The sequence below is a fragment of the Sus scrofa genome, chromosome 14 (assembly GCF_054392235.1).
Source record: "Sus scrofa isolate SSC_HxYL_T2T_F1_AM1 chromosome 14, Sscrofa_HxYL_maternal_Yorkshire_Landrace_v2.0, whole genome shotgun sequence".
In the NCBI taxonomy this organism is placed as follows: Eukaryota; Metazoa; Chordata; class Mammalia; order Artiodactyla; family Suidae; genus Sus; species Sus scrofa.
This window is the reverse complement of record NC_139396.1, coordinates 74,160,262-74,179,189: the sequence shown is the minus strand read 5'-3', so window position 1 is coordinate 74,179,189 and position 18,928 is coordinate 74,160,262. Positions and strand designations below refer to the sequence as shown.

The 18,928-nt window shown below is 39.2% G+C and overlaps 1 protein-coding gene across 12 annotated transcripts in view; it reads left to right on the top strand.

Annotated features, from left to right (window-relative positions):
* The window catches only part of CHRM3 (cholinergic receptor muscarinic 3), a 542,465-nt gene that overhangs the window by 234,970 nt on the left and 288,567 nt on the right, over positions 1-18,928 (top strand). The window contains exon 1 of one of the 12 annotated variants that reach the window (XM_021071811.2): positions 10,462-10,702. The exons of the other annotated variants lie outside the window; for them this stretch is intronic. The gene's annotated coding sequence lies outside the window, so the exon portion shown is untranslated. Of the gene's footprint in view, positions 1-10,461; positions 10,703-18,928 lie in introns of those variants that run through there. 12 annotated transcript variants of the gene reach the window in all.

The following is an 18,928-nucleotide window of genomic DNA, read 5'->3' as shown; positions in this document are numbered from 1 at the left end:
AAAATAAAAAACATGATTAAATATAAAGCATAGCTTCCATCTTGTAATCACAAAGGCAAAAGCCACAACCAGGGGTATTAAAGCAGAAAAATCAAAGGAGCTTGATACCTGGATGATACTCATGAGCTCTTAAGGAGCCCACCATTAGATTTATTTTTCTTTTCTTTTTTCTTTTCTTTTCTTTTTTTTTGGGGGGGGGGCATACGCAGGGCATATGGAAGTTCCCAGACCAGGGGACGAACTGGAGCTGGAGCTGCCACTGGGCACAGCCACAGCCACAACAATGCTGGATCTGAGCCTCATTTGCAACCTACACTACAGCTCATGGCAATGACAGATCCTTAACCCACTAAATGAGGCCAGGGATTAAATCCAAGTCCCCAAGTTCGTTACTGCTTAGCCACGATGGGAACTCCTCGGATTTCTTCTTGTGTAAGACAAATAAACCCCTAACTTAGACAAGCTTCTTAGATCTTCTGATACTCAGAGCTGAATGCAGACTTAGCGGATTCTTGCATTCAGATCTGGGAATGATGCTAGACATACTTCTATACCTTCTTTACTTCTTTACTTCCTTACTTCCATACCTTATTTAATCTTCACAGTAGTGCCATCAGGACAAATATTATTATCCCCATTTTACAGATGGGGAAACTGATGTTTTGAGATGTTAAGAACTTTGTCCTGTGATATTAAGTGTTAAAAGCAAGGTTTGAATATGGACCTATCAGGTGCCCTTCCCTGTACTCTCAATTCTGGTCTCTACATTATTGTGCCAAGAGCCTGTGCCATTGCTTATTACATTTGATGGCTAGTCAGTGGCATCAGCAATGCACTAATACTTAGAATGTTCTTCAGTAACACAGAAATTCCACTAGATTATCCATTTATAGAACCAAGTGAACTGAGGCTATTTGATATTTTTTAAAGAAAGAAAGAAAGAGAGAGAGAAAGAAAACTCTGGTTTGGGGAAATCAGGATGAAGTTAAATTGTCTGTGAAAACACGTGAAGGAAATACTAATTTCAAGTTTCTTTTTTTTTGCTTTTTGTTCTGTTAAAATAAAAGTTTAGGACTAATGGACTAAATATGTCCACCAACACTCAGCTTTTAAGCTACAGCCCTAATATTAAATACTCTCTTTCTAATAGGCTCCATTACTTCACTCATATTTAGTAGGTGCAGAAAAAATGCAGGTAAAAGATAAATTATATAATAAAATTCACTTCCAAAGAAAGCCATGCAAGATATTGAATAAGGTACTGAGCTGAATCAGAAGAGGAGGTGCTAGATAATGGAAAAGTCCCTGGACTGGAAAATAGGAGACAGGAAATGCAGGTGACAGCCAGCTCTTTGGAGGCTTAAAAAAGCTACTTCACCTCTCTGGACCTTTGTTCTTTATTTATAAATGGAGGGTGTGTGATATTCTGATATTTTCTTAATATAAAATAATAGCTTACCTTGTTGGATGCCTTTTGCTAATACAGGGAAATGTTGTGTCTACTAAAGCCAACTTTTTTCTTTTGGCCGTTGAACTAGAGTTATCAGTTATTTTTCTTTGCCTTTCCTTTATTTCAAACATCCTGAAATTCTTAATTTCTTTCTGTCTCTTCTGTTACCACCCTACTCCAAGTCATCATTCTGTCTTTCCTGGACCACTGCATAAACTTCCTGATGGGCTCCTGACTTCCATTCTTGCCATTCCCCAAATTCATTCAGTTTGCCATGACCAGTGTCTGGGGAACCTAGGTCAGAGCTTGTTATTCTCCTGTCCAAGACCTGCTCAAAACTCTTCAACTTCTTCTTCTGCATTTAGAGGAAAACCTAGATGCACCATGACCATGATCAGGCTTTTCTTTGTGCCTTTTCTCCCCTGAGTCCTCAACTCCACTGGCCCTGTCTTTGATTTTGTCCCTTGGATGCTTCTCTGTGTTCTTTTTGCCCACTGCGTACCTGGCTTACATGGCTCAATCCCTGGCCTCTTCCATTTAGATCTCAGCTGCCAAGATCTTCCTTAACCATTCTTTCTGCATGAACACTATCCCAGGCACCCAAATTTAATTTGTTTTAAAAACTAGAAGTTTTTTGTTTTGTTTTGTTTTTTGTATTCAAAATTACTTTATTATTTTTTAATAGTTATTTCCCAAATACAATTATTTTTTCTACTGTGTAGCATGGTGACCCAGTTACACATACATGTACACATACTATTTGCACACATTATCATGCACCATCATAAGAGACTAGACATAGTTCCCAGCGCTATACAGCAGGATCTCATTGCCAATCCACTCCAAAGGCAATAGTTTGAATCTATTAACTCCAGGCTCCCCCTTGGCAACCACAAGTCTATTCTGCAAGTCCATGATTTTCTTTTCTGTGGAAAGCTTTATTTGTGCCATATATTAGATTCCAGATATGTGATATCATATGGTATTTGTCTTTCTCTTTCTGACTTACATCACTCAGTATGAGAATCTCTAGTTCCATCCATGTTGCTGCAAATGGCATTGTTTCGTTCTTTTTTATGGCCAAGTAATATTCCATTGTGTGTATATACCACATCTTCCTAATCCAGTCATCTGTCAATGGACATTTGGGTTGTAAAAACTAGAAGTTATGGGGAGTTCCCATTATGGCTCAGTGGTTAACGAACCTGACTAGTGTAAGCATCCATGAGGACGTGGGTTCAATCCCTGGCCTCACTCAGTGGGTTAGGGATCCATCATTGCCTTGAGCTGTGGAGTAGGTCACAGACATGTCTCGGACCCAGCGTTGCTATGGCTGTGGCGTAGGCCAGTGGCTATGGCTCTGATTGGACCCATAGCCTGGGAGCCTCCATATACCTCCAATGCGGCTCTTAAAAAAAAAAAAAAAAAAAAAAAGATAATAAAAAAACAAAAACTGGAAATTTTATTTTGAAGGTATATTAAAATACCTCATATATAAAAAATACTTATTTGTGTAGCTTAGGGATTTAGGCAAGACATGAAGAATTTTGATACATTTGTTTATGGTTTGTTGTTTATCTTTCTCTGTAGTGTGATCTCATCTCCTTGAGGGCAGGCCCTTATCTTTTCTTCACTGACAAAACCACAGTGCCCATAAAGATACCTGTTCTGTGCAAGAAGATTAGTAGATATTTATTGGATGAGTGAATGTAGAGTCAGGAAATGCCTTAAGTACAATATCCCAAAAGAAATTAAGTAGTGCTTATAGATGTCCCAGTGGGTCTATTGCTTAGACCAGAAAGAAGGGTTACATTCCTGGGCATATATCCAGAGAAAACCATAATTTGAAAAGATACATACACCCCAGTGTTCTATCAGCACTATTCACAATAGCCAAGACATGGAAACAACCTAAATGTCCATTGACAGATGAATGGATTAAGAAGATGTGGTACATATATACAATGGAATATTACTCAGCCATAAAAGAGAACAAAATAATTCTGCTTGCAGCAACATGGCTGGACCCAAAGGTTAGAAGAAAGTCAGAGAAAGATAAATATCATATGATATCACCTATATGTGGAATCAAATTAAAAATGATATGAATGAGTTTATTTACAAAACAGATACAGACTCATAGATTTTGAAAACATGCTAACTTATGGTTACCAAAGGGGAAACATTGGGAGGAAGGATAAATTAGTAATTTGAGATTAGCATATATACAATACTATATATAAAATAGATTACAGGTCCTCAGTATTCTGTAGTCTAGTCAATATTCTGCAGTATCCTATATGGGAAAAGAATGGATATATGTATATGTATAACTGAACTAATGCAACATTTTAAAGCGACTGTATTCCAATAAAATAATATACAAATTTGAAAAAGAAAAAAAGAAAGAAGTGGTAAAAATAGAAGAAAAAGATTAAAAAAAAAAATTCTGGGAAGGGGGACAGACAGCAAGGTACAGAGAAAATAGCCATAAATCTTTGGGAGGGACCACTTCCAGAATTCTCACTGGAGCATTTCTGATCTATGATGATGCTGGACAGAGCCCAGTTCTTTGGATCTGACATAGATTTATTAGTTAAGCCTGGCACGTAGATATCAGAAATGTTTATTCAATGACAGCCCCCAAAATGAAATAATGAATTACTGAACTGCTAAGAGCAAAACTGCCTTTTTTTAATGGCCCTGATAATATCTCCTTAATGCCAATATTTAGTCCCTGTTAGTAACAGACATTCCAACTACAGCGAGTGGAAATTGTTCCATGAAACTGAATTCAGTTACTGAGCTAGGCTTCTGCTTTAGAGAGGTTCAGAGTTTATTTCACCTTCCAGTCGATTTTCACGGTGACTATCCAGAATGGCACACCATGCGAATGTATTAAAACGCTGGTGGGAAAAAGGAAACTCAGAAAAAAAATGTCTTTATCTGTCAATTACATGATGGAGCCTCGTGGATAGATTACAGCAATTCGGGGGCTTTTTGTTTTCTGCCAATTGAGATTTGACAGCTGTTTATAAAATATTTACATTCTGATTTCAGTCACATTGACAGCACTTTTGGATCTTTGGAAGATGATAATTATATGTTAGGAAGAATGTTTTTAAAAGTTTGAAGCTGATCTGTTGAGGGGGAAAGTCTATTTTAAAAACTGTACAGAAGAAGGAAATACACTTTGTAAAAGGATATACTTCTAATAAAAGTCAGAGATAATAGACATTTGTGACCCAAAGACACTGCATGTGCTGGGGACGAATATCCTTCTGTACTCTGCCTGTTCTGGATACCTTAACTTGCTCAGTCTTTTCTAGCTGGGTACATGCTTCTCATCTGTTTTCACTGAATTATGCATATTTTTCACTTTATTATGTAGATTATATCAGATCATATATTCCTGGTGTCAAAAGAAAACAGTTGCAGCAAGTTAAGGATCCAGTGTTGTCACTGTAGCACCCCGGGTTCAATCCCTGGCCCAGAAACTTACACATGCTGTGGGCAGGGCCACAATAAAAGAAGAGAAAACAAAAGGTATGGGGGAGAAAACTAAGTGTTGAATTTCCAAATAAAATATTTTCAGTATTTTAATGAAAAGCATAAATTCACAAATAACTTTTTCTTACAAGGCATTATGTTAGAAATAATGACTTATTCTCAATAAGTGTCTCTCCAGAGTCTTGAGAGCTGCTCTTTGTGGGATACCTTGTAAAAAGGAAGAGAACATTAAAAGCTTAAAACCTATTTTATAGTCAGTCAAAAGATTCCCACAATTGAAATTATACCCAAAGAACCTGACAGCTATTACTTTCTTTCATTGACAAATATAATGTTGAAATTTTTTCAGATAAGGCAAATGATTCTGGAATCCTACCTAATGTGTTAGTATCAAATATCTAAAATGTTTGTAGAAAGCACACATTCTCTTATCTTGGACCCTCCTAAAAGGGCATATCAGCTCAAATGGACAGAAGTAGGCTCAATCCTCTCTAAGGGGCCAGAAGTAGAAGTACAATTGGAAGCCCTGGACCCACCCGCTTCCCACCCCTGACTCTTTCCTGCTCCTCCAAGGGCCTCATGTGGACACTCAGCCTGGAAGTCACACAAACCCCTCCCCTGTGTCACAGCTGTCCCTTGGCCTCCCTTTGGGTCCTGGATGCACAGGAAGATGTCTCTGGTGACCACACCACTGTATGCTCTAGAAGTGAGCAGCCTTGCCTTTGGGCAAGGGATTCAGGGTGCGTGAGTATATCAAGCCTAATCTAAAGGGAACCCAATTCCCCTTGGGCATGTCCCTTGGAAAAAGTCATGATCTGAGGAAAGCCAGTGTGACCCTCTGAGGCAGTGCCTCTCAAACACAAACCTGTATACAGTCACCTGTTCAAAGACAGATTCTGACTCATGTGGGCTGAGGCAGGCCTGTGCTTTTGCGCTTCTGCCCCACACCCAGCTGATGCCGTCGCTGACTATACTCTAAGAAGCAAAACTGCAATGCACAAGCCAAGGCAGGGGTCCCCAGCCTGGGTCTCAGGGTGGTGCCGGGCAGAAGTATCAGCTTCAGGTGAAGACAGATGCTGGCCTTCTATGGGGAGCTGCCCTCACCAGGAGCCCAAGCCTGGATCCCTCCTGCCTGGACCTCCTCCCTGTTCTACGCCAGGTCCTTTGATAACCGGCCCCTCCAGTTCCTTCATCAGCTCACAGCCCTGGTCCCTGTGGGGCAGCAGCTCACATTCTGGCTGGACACTGAACTTGATGTCTGGGCTCACCACCAGATGCAGGTCAGCCATACCCAGTCTCTGGAAATGGGGCCCCCTGATGGCCACACGGGGGTCTCAGGGCGCCTTATGCATCTTATATACCAGCCCAACACGTGGAATGCCCTAAAATGAGGGTTTAAGAGGCACATTAAGTGAGGATAGTAAGTCTAATAATTCTTTAGCAAGATTTTAATACATTTCAAGGGGGTAGATGAAAAAGCAAAATTCATTTTCAGAAGTACCCCAAATGAAAGTAGTCCATTAAAAAAAAAATGCTTAAATTCTCAGTAGGACATTCAAACTAAAAGGAAAAGAAAATCTAAATCAGGAAGAAAATAAAGCAGAGGAGTTCTCTTGTGGCACAGTGGGTTAAGGATCCAGCGTTGTCACTGAAGTGAATTGGGTCACTGCTATGGCATGGGTTCAGTCCCTGGCCTGGGAACTTCCATATGCTGAGGGGCATAGCCAAAAAAAAAAAAGCTAAATAAAGCAGAAAGTCATAGGCTGCATTTTAAATAAAAGGAACACTTATGTATGATGCTATACTATACACAAAAGAAATAAAATGCAAAATAATCAAAATAAGTTGACCAAATAAGTTCACACAATAGCACTTAAGACAAAAACACAAAAACCACAGAAATAGTATCAGAACATGTACATAAAAATAAAATAAACCTTATGAGATAACTATAAAAATTGTAACAAAGAGTAGCTATTAAAAGGTAGGTGTGTTAGAGTTCCCGTCGTGGCTCAGTGGTTAACGAATCCGACTAGGAACCATGAGGTTGCAGGTTCGGTCCCTGGCCTTGCTCAGTGGGTTAAAGATCCGGCGTTGCCATGACCTGTAGTATAGGTCGCAGACGCGGCTGGGATCCCGCATTGCTGTGGCTCTGGCGTAGGCCGGTGGCTACAGCTCACAGCTCCGATTGAACCCCTAGCCTGGGAACCTCCATATGCCATGGGAGCGGCCCTAGAAAAGGCAAAAAGACAAAAAATAAAATAAAATAAAATAAAAGGTAGGTGTGATCAGGTAAAAGAGGTGATTCATTTCATAATAACCCAAATTTGGAATTAGGAAGTGATATCTTTTAACTAAAAGAGTTTTAGACACGATTTCATAACATGGAGAAATTAAGTTACATTTTAAGAGAAATGAAACTCGTAAGCCTATGATGAAAATTATAGAAAGGAATGTGAAAATGAGAGGCACAACCATCACACCAGACAATATGCAGCATGCATGCAAGTAAATGAAGAAATAAACTCAAAGTACATATGAGAATGCCTTGGAAAAAAAGATTTCATAATGTGATAACAGGCGAAAGCTGTGGAACTGCTATATTTACATTCCAGCATATCATAGGGGAAAAGAAAATTCAGTTTACACAGTTTCTTATTATTCTGAGACTGGAAACTCTCTCTAGTTTTCCTTTCAGCAAAATACTTATTCAATTCCTGCTGTAAGTTCCTGAGATGAAATTTCAGATAATCTGTGCTAATGCTTCAATACACAGTTTCTATCCTTGAGGAGCTTGCAGTTCAGATTAGATGACAAGTTATACATTTTTTAAGAAGTGTTAAATATAAGACAGGGTTTAAGTAACATGACCAAGTAATTTAAATACCAAACAGATTATGGCCCCGGTGTTGTCACGGGCTGTATCTTTAGCATGTTTATATCCTTGGTGCTTTTCACAGTGATAAGCATACATAACTTGTAGAAAATGTTTATGATGTGTTGACGGCATGACAGGTAGAGGAAAAAGTAACCTTTTTATATGGTTTCAGGGGCACAGAGACCCCTGCATAAGAAAGGGATAACATATTATATGGATTGAGAAAAGGTAGGGGTTTTTTTATATAGAAAAAAACAGTGGGCATTGCAAGAGGTCATAGGTATAGGATAGAATGCAAGTGACAGCCTCAAAATATGGTTTCTAAGGATGGGGGTGGGGCTCTAAGAATGGGACAAGGTGGGTGAGACCAGAATGAGAAGGACTGTGTTTCTAAAGGAGTTTGGATTTCATCTTGCAAATAACAGAATGCACTGAAAGAAGATGAACAAAGGAATAACATGAGGAAAATTAACTGGGCAACACTCTGTGGAAATAGATTGAAAGTGGGAAACTATATTGATAATTTCAGGGAAAAGGAGTTTAAAGATGAAGGGGGAGGAGTTCCATTGTGGCTCAGTGGTAGCAAACCTGACTAGTATCCATGAGGGTGGAGGTTCGATCCCAAGCCTCCGTCAGTTGATTAAGGATCCAGCATTGACATGAGCTGTGGTATAGATTGCAGATAGGGCTGGGATCTCATGTTGCTGTGGCTGTGGCGTAGCAGCTCTGATTCGACCCCTAGCCTGGGAACCTCTGTATGCCCTGGGTTCAGCCTACAAAGGAAAAATAAATAAATAAATAAAGGGGGAAAACTCCAGCAGGAGGAAAGAGCAGACTCAGAAGACAGCTGGAAGTCTGGACCTTTCTCCTTCTCTGTCAGCTTTGTGTTTGCTCTCTCCTATGCCTTCACACTTTTGGGGTCTTTTGAAGATTTGCCTTTCCTATGTAAATGGAAAATGGGTTCTGGAAAAAACACCCCTGCCTACGTTTCCTTTTGATTTCTCTCTCTTGTTCCTTCTTTTTTTATTATTATTATTATTTTTAATAGTTATTTCTCCGATACAACTTTTTTTTTCTACTGTACACATGGTGACCCAGTTACACATACATGTACACATTCTATTTCTCCCACCTTCCCTGACCCTGTTCTTAGCTTCAATTTCCTCATCTTCCCAGAACTCCTCAAAACACGGAACTTTGGCCTCAGATTCCACCACTTCCCTAGAACTGCAGTGGCCAAAATGAGCAAAGATCTCCTGGCTAGTGACTCCCAAGAGTTTTTGATCCCTAACTCTTTTGAATTCTCTGCAAATTCTGTGGCCACCGACCTTTTTGAAATTCCCTCTTTCCTCTGCTGGAATCTCCTGGTGCCCTTCCCTCTCATTGTCTCCCTCTCTCCCTCCTTCCCTTCCTCCTTTCCTTGCTGTTTGTCCCTCTCCCTCCCTCCTTTCCTTCTTTTTCTAAGTTTTTTCCTGTGTCTACCGCTGAAACACAAGTCCCCCTCCCTACCCGCCCCCAAATTCTGTTCAGAACTCTTTGCTTCCTAATTCACTTAACCTCCAGGTTTAAGCTATGGCCTTTAGCCCAATGACTCCAATCTCTGCCTCCAGCCTAGGCATCTTTCCCTCATCCATATCCATCCGTCTATCCAACTGGGCATCTCTATGTGGACTTTCACCCCACACCACCAACCAGGAAGGCAAAAGTGAATTCCTCTACTCCTTTTACCCCTCCCGACTGACTCCTTGAGATCTCTCCTAGCCGTACTGCATTATACAGGAACAACCCAGAAACCAAATACACTCCTTTATCTTTCTGAAATGAAAATCTAATTATAATTCAAACCGAGCCACTTCCTAGCTACCTGACCTTCAGTACTTCTTAACTTCTATGTCTCTCAGTTTTCTTATTTATAAACTGGAAAAAATAATAGCACCTGCCTCAAAAGAGTGTTGTGAAGATAATACACGGCACACTGGAAGCCCTCAATAAATATTAACACTTTTATTATTTGAAGTAAGCTGACTCCCCAGAGACTTAAAAGAAAAAAAAAAATTCTAGATTTCTTAGCATGGGATTTGACTTTTGCCTAATTCTCAAGGTTTATTTCTCAAGGTTTATTTCCCACCATTTCCTAACTTCCACCTTACTCTCTCGCCTTAAAAAAAACATGCTCTAAGGGGACATGCCCCACCCTCTTCCAAGCACTCTGGTCCCTCTTCCTGTTACAAGATTATAACTTTGCTGTGATAACTTCCACTGATCATCAAAGTGTATGTAGGATAGCTCTTGCCCTTTCCTCCCCAAGTGTAAACTAGTTTTCCCCCGCTTGCTGCCGGAGAGCCATTATCTTCACCAAAATTCCTTCTGCATTGCCATTGTGTGCATCTTTGTACCACTGGCTGCTTAGGGGTGGGGACGCACTATTTATCTCTAGGTGGCAGTGGTTTTGAGAGGCAGTATAACCATAGGGTGTGGACAACAAAAGGGAATAAACAAAATAGGATGCACCAAATTGTACACTTAGATATGACCCTAAATAGAGGTGAGCCAGCCCTCTTTCTTCCTCCATTGGAGGCTGAGATCATGAAAAAGGGGGAAGTTGGAGCAGAGAAAACAAAGGGGAACAAAGCAAAGCTAAAACAAAGATGAGAGGGAGAACATGGAAGCCAGTTGGCAGACTGTTCATGGTGGACCAGAGATTCCACAAGACGAGGAGGAAGGGACTGACATGGGTGTAGCCGGCGGAAGTGGAGGGGTCTCATGCTGACCTGGTGATAAAATCTATATAAAATCTTCTGGAACAAGATTAAAAAGAAGAAAAGTTTTCACTCTCAAGGATGAGGAATGGACAAGACTGATAGGTAAATTTGTGATATATAGGGATTTGAGATATAACATTGGCATATACATGGTTTTAATAGGTCACAGTATTTTTTGTTGGGGGTGTGGGGGGCCATATAAAAGCCTATTATATGTACACTTTAATATAGTTTAATAATAAGAGTCATACAATATTTATTATAGAAATATTGGCAGAGTTCCCAATGTGACACGGTGAGTTAAGAATCCAACTGCAGCAGCGCAGGTCACTGTAAAGGCATGTGTTCAATCCCTGGCCCAGTGCGGTGGGTTGAAGAATCCAGCATTGCTGCAGCTTTAGAGTAGGTTGAAACTGCAGCTCAGATTTAGTCCCTGGCCCAGAAACTTCCATACACCAAAGGTGTGGCCATTAAAAGGAAGGAAGGAAGGAATATTGGCAGTCAGAGAAATACAGGTCTTTTATATGAAATGAGGTTACAAATAATTGGAGGTGAGGAAATGGAAGTAGGTGGTATAAATATCTTTGTAGTCAAGCTTTATGAGAGCAGAAACATTGTGTGGTAGTGGTTGAGGTCCAGATAAAAGAGGCAGGAGCTGGGACCTAGTGAGGGCTTTCTAAAGCTAGGAAACAGGATAGCCTGTGAAATGATAGAAATAATTGAGGAAGGAAGGATAAACTGACAATGGATGGGAGAGGGGGACACTTCAGGAGGAAAGATCTTGAACGGATGAGAGGAAATGATGGTCCAGGTTGGCCCTGGGCAGGTGCATGGGCACAGATGCCAGTGGGTAGATGGACAGTAAGAGTTAGAAAAGGAAGCAATTTTCAAACTGCTATTACTTTTCTTCTTTTTCTCTCAATTCTGAGAGACTCGACAGCAGAGTCCTGTGCTCCCTTGAGTTCAAATAAGGGACAGATTTAAACCTGTCCTTGGACTTAGAAGGATGATGAAGAAGCAAATAACTGTGTGCAGCGGCTGATTTCAGGGGCTTCGCTTTCAGACAGCCTTTTCTGTCCTGACTCTGCCACCTTCCTTCAGTTATGGGACCCCCATCAGGTTACCTGATGGTGGGTATAAGCCCAGGTTCTGGACTGCATTCCTAGCTTGGGACCCTGGGCCCATCACTAACTGGCTGTGTCAACCTGGATCAGGCAGTCGGCCCTTTAAGCCTGGTAGCTTCTTGTGTAACATGGAGATTAAAGACAGCCCTACTCAGAGGCAGGAATAAGTGAGAACACTGTCAGTTTTGGAGAGAAAATATTTCTTCTGTTCAGTCAATATTAGCGGTTATTTTCACTCTCTAAGCCTTCATATCTTTATGTAACATGGGCTCAATAATAGACCTGCCACACATGATTGTTGTGAGAATGAAAAATTACACACAAAGTTCCTAGCACTGCAGCAAGTGAATGTAAACGGGAAAAAAAGTGTGAGTGAGGGTCAGAGATGGCTCCACCGGACAGCCAGAAATTAGGAATTTTTTTATTAAGGTTGGGAGAGAAAGAGTGACTTGTGTTTTGAAGGCAAAGTTTTTAAAACTAAATTCATGATAGAAGGGAAGCCAATTAAAACCTGATGGTGTGGCGAAGGATGAGCCTTTCCTTTGACTCTGATAAATTTAATAAAAATTGATTCATTTTCACTTTACTAAACTTGAGAGGACATGGTATGTGTGCATGGGCATACTTTAGAACAAATATCTGCAGAGGCTAAGTTAACATAATAAGATTTTTATATTGGAAAGTGACATTAATTACCACATTATATCAGAGCATCTGAACAACTACATAAAATAGTTAAAAATAAGCAAACTAAATGTATGCAATTAAAATGCTACATTTTGGAGTTCCCGTCATGGCTCAGCAGAAATGAATCCAACTATCATCCATGAGGACGCAGGTTTGATCCCTGGCCTTGCTCAGTGGGTTAAGGATCTGGTGTTGCTGTGAGCTGTGGTGTAGGTCGCAGGTGCTGCTCAGATCCTGCATTGCTGTGGCTGTGGTGCAGGCCAGCGGCTCCAGCTCTAATTCAACCCCTACCCTGGGAACCTCCATATGCCTCAGGTGTGGCCCTAAAAAATAAAGAATAAACACCGTGTCTTGTAGGTTCATGCACATAATATAAAATCATGTATTAAAATATATGTACATTGTGTTTTGATTTTCAAGTGAAACATAAGGATCATGAGGGCAAAGCTAGCCCAGTGTCCAGTACACCATTGCTACTGGACAATGACAGGTGAATGAATGGATGAATAAACCCCACATTTGCAACTTGTGTGACTTACATTGGAGATCTCAAGCTTAGGGGAAAAAAATAGCTGATACATTCTATTTGTTTCTTTACAAACAAATAGAACACAAAGCAGTGCTTAATGATGGAAATCTAGATAATTAAGACATTTTATATGGGTTAATATGTCAAATCAAAGAACAAAGGCAGGGCGTGGTGAAATGCGTGTGATATGACTGTAGATGGGATTGTGTTCCAGACAATTAGAAAAAGGTTGTAGTTCAAAATAATACCATTAAGTATTATCTGAACCAATGTTTTATGTGCTTCAGGAGGAAAATATTTTTATGAGAAAACAAAGAAGGCAGGCGTTAAAACTTGAAAGCATATAGAGGACTTAGCAGAAGGAACAGTGAGTGGTGTTTAGAGAAGCTTGAATAGTAGGCTTGGCTAAGACAGAGTCAGGAATCTCTCCCCTTCCTTATTTCCCTGCCCTAGTAGGTCTCCAGGATTGGACCATCAGTGATTGGAGCTGCTAACTCTAGCAGTTTCTGAGAGGAATATAAAGATGTTGGTATTTAAAGTGTTGTCCAGGGACCATCAGCATCAGCCTCATCTGGGGCCTTTTCGCAAATGCAGACCCTCAGACCCAGACCCCTTATCAGCTGCAGCAAATCAGAATCCGCAGTTAACAAATTCTTCAGGTGAGTCACATCAAATCACAAATTAAAATTTGAGAAGTATTGGCATAGATATTAGAAATGTGGGCTTTAATGCAGTTTTTAACATTATTTTTATAGCTTTATTGAGATATAATTGACATAAACTGCACATATTTAAAAATGTAGGTTTGTAGTTCTGTTTTTTTTTTTTTCCAAGAGTTGAGCAGGTTATTTTCTTTTACTTTTTCAGTTGTTTTCCTTTATAGGTTGTCACAGAATTATCGGGTAGAGTTCCTTGTGCTATACAGCAGGTCCCAGTGGGCCAATCATTCCATAAGCCTCAGTGTGCATATGCCAATCTAAAACCCCTAATCCATCCCTGCCCTCCCCAGCCTGTCCCCTTTGATAACCATAAATTTGTTTTCAAAGTCCATGAGTCTGCTTCTGTTTTGCAGCTAAGTTCGTTTGCATTCTTTTTTAGATTCCACATACAAGTGATATCATGTTTGTCTTTCATTGTCTAACTTCACTCAGTATGATAATCTCTAGGTTCATCCATTTGCTGCAAATGTCCTTATTTCATCCTTTTTATGGCTAAGTAATATTCCATGTGGTACATATAGTACCACATCTTCTTTATCCATTACTCTGTTGATGGAAATTTAGGTAGCTTCCATGTCTTGGCTGTTGATGTGGATTCAAATCGCAGTTCCAGCCTGGGCAAGCTAATTTTCTCATCTTGTTTCATCATCTGTACTCTGTAGTTATAGGAACCTCATAAAACTATCATGTAAGGTAAATGAGATCATTTTATGCAGTCCCTGTCCTTTTGCAAGCATTCAGTAAATCTTAGATATTTTTTCATAATTTCCCTTCTGTTGAGCAAAGGAAATAGCGAGGAAGAAGGATTCTCACTAGACCTTTCCCTCTGCCTCCTTAATCTTATACTTAACATAAACTTATAGATAAATCTGATAATCTTTCTGCATTTCTGTCTGCCACTAAAACTTTCTTCTACTTACGTTACTTTGGATAAGTCACGTAACCTCTTCGAGCCTCATTTTTCTCCTCAATAGTATGGGATAGTCACGTCATCCTATCTCCCAGAGTTGTGAGAATCAAATGAACTGGTTTGTAAGACAGCATTTTGTTCATTGTAGAAATGAACAGATTTCACAGTTAGAATCATCTGAAGATTAGAGGCTAACTAACATAAGATGCTGGATCAGGTCATTTATAACAGTGCATGGTATAAAATGACTTTTACAACCATTCCCCCTTTGATAGGAAGAGAGAGGTTGAGCTCTGGTTACAGGTGGGGAGAAGAAGTCAGTTCCCTCTTCAGAGACAGAGGCCTCTATATGTGAATCCCAGAAAGTCTATTGTTGAAAAATGGCTTAGACTTACAAGGATTCACTTGAGAATCTTGCTCTTTACCTTATGTGGCAGCAGAAAATGAGACACATGTAAAGAGTGAGACAAAAGTAAACAAGTAGGCATGAAGTTCAGTTTCTGAGGAGGAACAGAGGAAGGGACGGTTGCATCTGGTTCTGTGTCAGCAGCTTATGAGAGAGAAGATTTTTACAGTTGGCTTTGGGAGACATGGATAGAATATTGAAGAGGGAATTGAGTGCAGTCTTCTTGGAAGGAGTAGCTTGAGAAAAAAAAAAAAAAAAAAAAAACAGAGCCAGAAAAGCCTGAAGCTCATAAAGGAAGGTTGTTTAAAAAAAAAAAAAAAATCTACTTTGGAAATTCCAGATTAGGGAATTCCCTTGTGGCACAGTGTGTTAAGTATCCTGCATTATCACTGCAGTGGCTCAAGTGCTACAAGTCTGATCCCCTGCCTAGAAGTTTCCACATGCTACAGACGCAGCTGAAAAAAAAAAAAAAAAAGAAGAAGAAGAAAAAGAAAGAAAAGAAAGGGGGAAAAACCTACATTAAAAATAAAAAAAGAAAGTGTGAATTACACAGGATTGAAAAGGAAAAATGAGCTGCACGTGCGTGGGTCAGATTCTGAAGGACCTTGAGTGTGCAATTCCTGATTTCTCTTTGATAGCTAGTCATATATTGTTTTGGAGGTGGGAACTGGCATGATGAAGGAATGTGTTTTAGAATAGTTATCTGGCATCTGTGTGTGAGTTGGTTTAAATTGGGAATGAGTAGGGAGACTAAATCAAAGCAACTATTTTGTGGCCCAGGAAAAGTCGTAAGACCCTGAGCTGGATTTGTAACATTGGGACTGGAAAGGGAAGGACAGTTCAGAACAAACACCTTTCTAACACATTTAGGTTGACCCTCATGTCAGCAAGAAATCTCAATTTTAGAAGAACACAAAAATTACTCACCTCCTATTGCACATTGCTCTTGCCAAGGTCCATCTTTTAGTGTATTTTTTTAAGTTAGTGTGAGTAGATGTGCAAAACATACTAGTTACTTGTTCTATTTTTATGTCCTGTACAGGGAAAGAGAAAGAGGAAGAATTCTATTCATGTGTCATACTCCAAGACTTATGGTACTTTGCTAATTACAAGTTCTATTGTCTTGGTCTCAAAAGGCATTCAAGAGCTGAACCAAGTATAGTAAGGTCTCCCAGACCCCAGTGATTACACAGCTGTAAAATTTGCAGCCGAAATGTCAAGCTGCCTTAGTATTTTTGCAGGCCAAAAGGCCAAGCAAAATCAAGTCAAACTTTCCTGTTTCCTTCAAAAAATTTGCAGGCTCTAACAATAGAGCTCAAGACTGCCTCGGAAACTCTAGTCCCTTCTTTAACCTCCTGGACTGTTGGCTGAGCCTGGTTTTTTTCCATCTATTGGATGAGAGATAATCATACTTTCATCTATTCCTGCCTTTCTAAGAAAGGCTTTTAGGGCTCCTTGGTTTCAAGGTATTTTGTAGAGTTAAAAATTAAGTACGCTTCAGATGTCCTCATACACACAACTCTAGGCCAACTTTACTCTTGGTGTAATCCTTTAGACTAAGGATTGATTGGCTGCTTCATCTCACTCTCAGAGCTTGGTACCTACCTGACTTTTCATCTCTAAAGTTAGTTCACTAGCCTGCACAATAGACATAGTATTGTAATCATAAAATCTTACCTGTGTAGACAGTCTTTCTAAAGGCTTACCAAGTAATTTGAAATGAAGCAGTTAACCTAAAGCCATCCCCCTTTTTGCAAAAATAAATATTAAGAAATGTAAAGAAAAAAGTACTGACATGTAAAAACATTGTTGCGGGGATTATAAGTGATTTTTTTTAAGTTTTAATTTTTTCTTTTCAAATTCTCCATGAGGAACAAATACTACTTATGAGAGTTTTTTTTTAAAAAGTATTACTAAAGGACTTTTTTCTAACTGTAGTCATCATACTTCAATAACTTCTGTGTTTTATTTCTAAAAGCCATCCCTTGAAATATTTTGATGATCATGCACATCAAAGAGTTATTTTCTTCTATAGCAATGATTCTCAAGTTTCAGGATTTCAAAACAGGAGGCTGAGAGAGAATAACGAATTTGGGTTTGAAAACGGGGATCACTTAAAGCAACTAATCTTTGCTGACAGCATATTTAAGAAAAGGAAAGGATATTATAATACTATACTTTTATGTAATATACTTTTTTATAGTTTAAAGGATTTAGTCTAAGAATAAAAAAGGCCCCTTTACAAGAAAGGCCACAGAAGTATTTGCACAAACATTTATGCATGATATATTTATATATATCATTTACATATATATTTATATATATATAATACAAATTAATAAAACTTCCATTTAATGGCATAGTACTGAATAAATCATTTTGGAAACAACTGGTATACACTGGAACATGAAGAGGAGCTGGAATACCTAAAATATCTCAAAGTTCTTTCTGTAATTTATTTTATTTATTTATTTTTATATAATGATTTTTATTTTTTTTCTGTTATAGCTGGTATACAGTGTTCTGTGAATTTTCTACTGCATGGTGTGGTGACCCAGTTACACATACATGTATACATTCTTTTTTCTCACATTATCATGTAATTTATTTCTGCCATTTATGAGCTTATCCAGCTTTCTGTTGAGAAAATGGAAACAATATTCTTTAATTCTATTGAACTCAATTTGGAATGTTTCAGATATATTGAGAGAAACCAGGATAAACTACCCTGCCAAAATTTTTCCCTTGCAGAGCCTGGAACTAAGGAGTCAGGTGACTGGCTAACAAAGTGGGCTCAGCAGTTATGGGCCCTGATGATTCAACACAGAAAGGTCAGCAGCTTATATGAACTATTCATCAAGATTGGTAACAGAACAGGCATTTAAGAATCCCTTTTCTTCTTTAATTGCCCTCTATATTCTGATTTTTTTTTTTTTTTTTTTTTTTTTGTCAAGAATATCTATTTGCGGAATTCCTATCATGGTGCAGTGGAAATGAATCCGACTAGGAACCGTGAGGTTGAGGGTTTGATCCCTGGCCTTGCTCAGTGGGTTAAGGATCCCGCATTGCCTCGAGCTGTGGTGTAGGTCATAGCGTTGCTATGGCTTTGGTGCAGGCTGGCAGCTATAGCTCCGATTCAACCCCTGGCCTGGAAACCTCCATATGCCATGAGTGCGGCCCTAAAAAGAAATATATATATATATATATATATATATATATATATATATATATATATATATATATTTGGTACTAAATCTTATGATAAAACCATTTTAACTCCAATTTGATTCTCTGATTTGAAGTATAGACAGGTAAGTCAGTAGACCTCAGAAAATGTCCACATTGGTAGGCTGCCTTTTAAAATTAAGTGAAATAATATGAAAAATATCATCTGTCTTCACTGCTCCTCACTGCTTCATGGGCTTCATTTGTTCTTTATGTAACTAATGTATCCATAGTCTTCCTCCTACATTCCTTGGAGAGAAGTTAGAAGATTTGTCTTCTTACTCTAACAGCTTTGTTACTGCATGCTTAACTGAAAAACTGAGAACAGTAGAATACATTTTGGGGGAGTTAATTTTTTTTTTTTTGGCTATGCCTATGGCATGAGGAAATTCCTGGACCAGGCATCAAACCCACACCACAGCAGCAATCCAACCATAGCAGTGACAAGCCAGATCCTTTAACCATGAGGCCACTAGGGAACTCCTAGTGGGTTACTTTTAAGCAGTCTGGTATGTGCCTCTTTGTTCATTTTAAGTTGCAGTTCTTAACATGCTCTGGTTTCTGGTTCTCTCAAATAAGGGAAAGTTCCTAGATTAGGGGTTAAATAACTAAAAGAGCTGGGGTCAATTACTGAGGTCTGCTCTTTTATTCTGATGAGTGATTAACTCTTTGGATTTGAAATAAGGAGGCGAAGTATATTATTATAAAATGAATCTGCAGTTTTACTG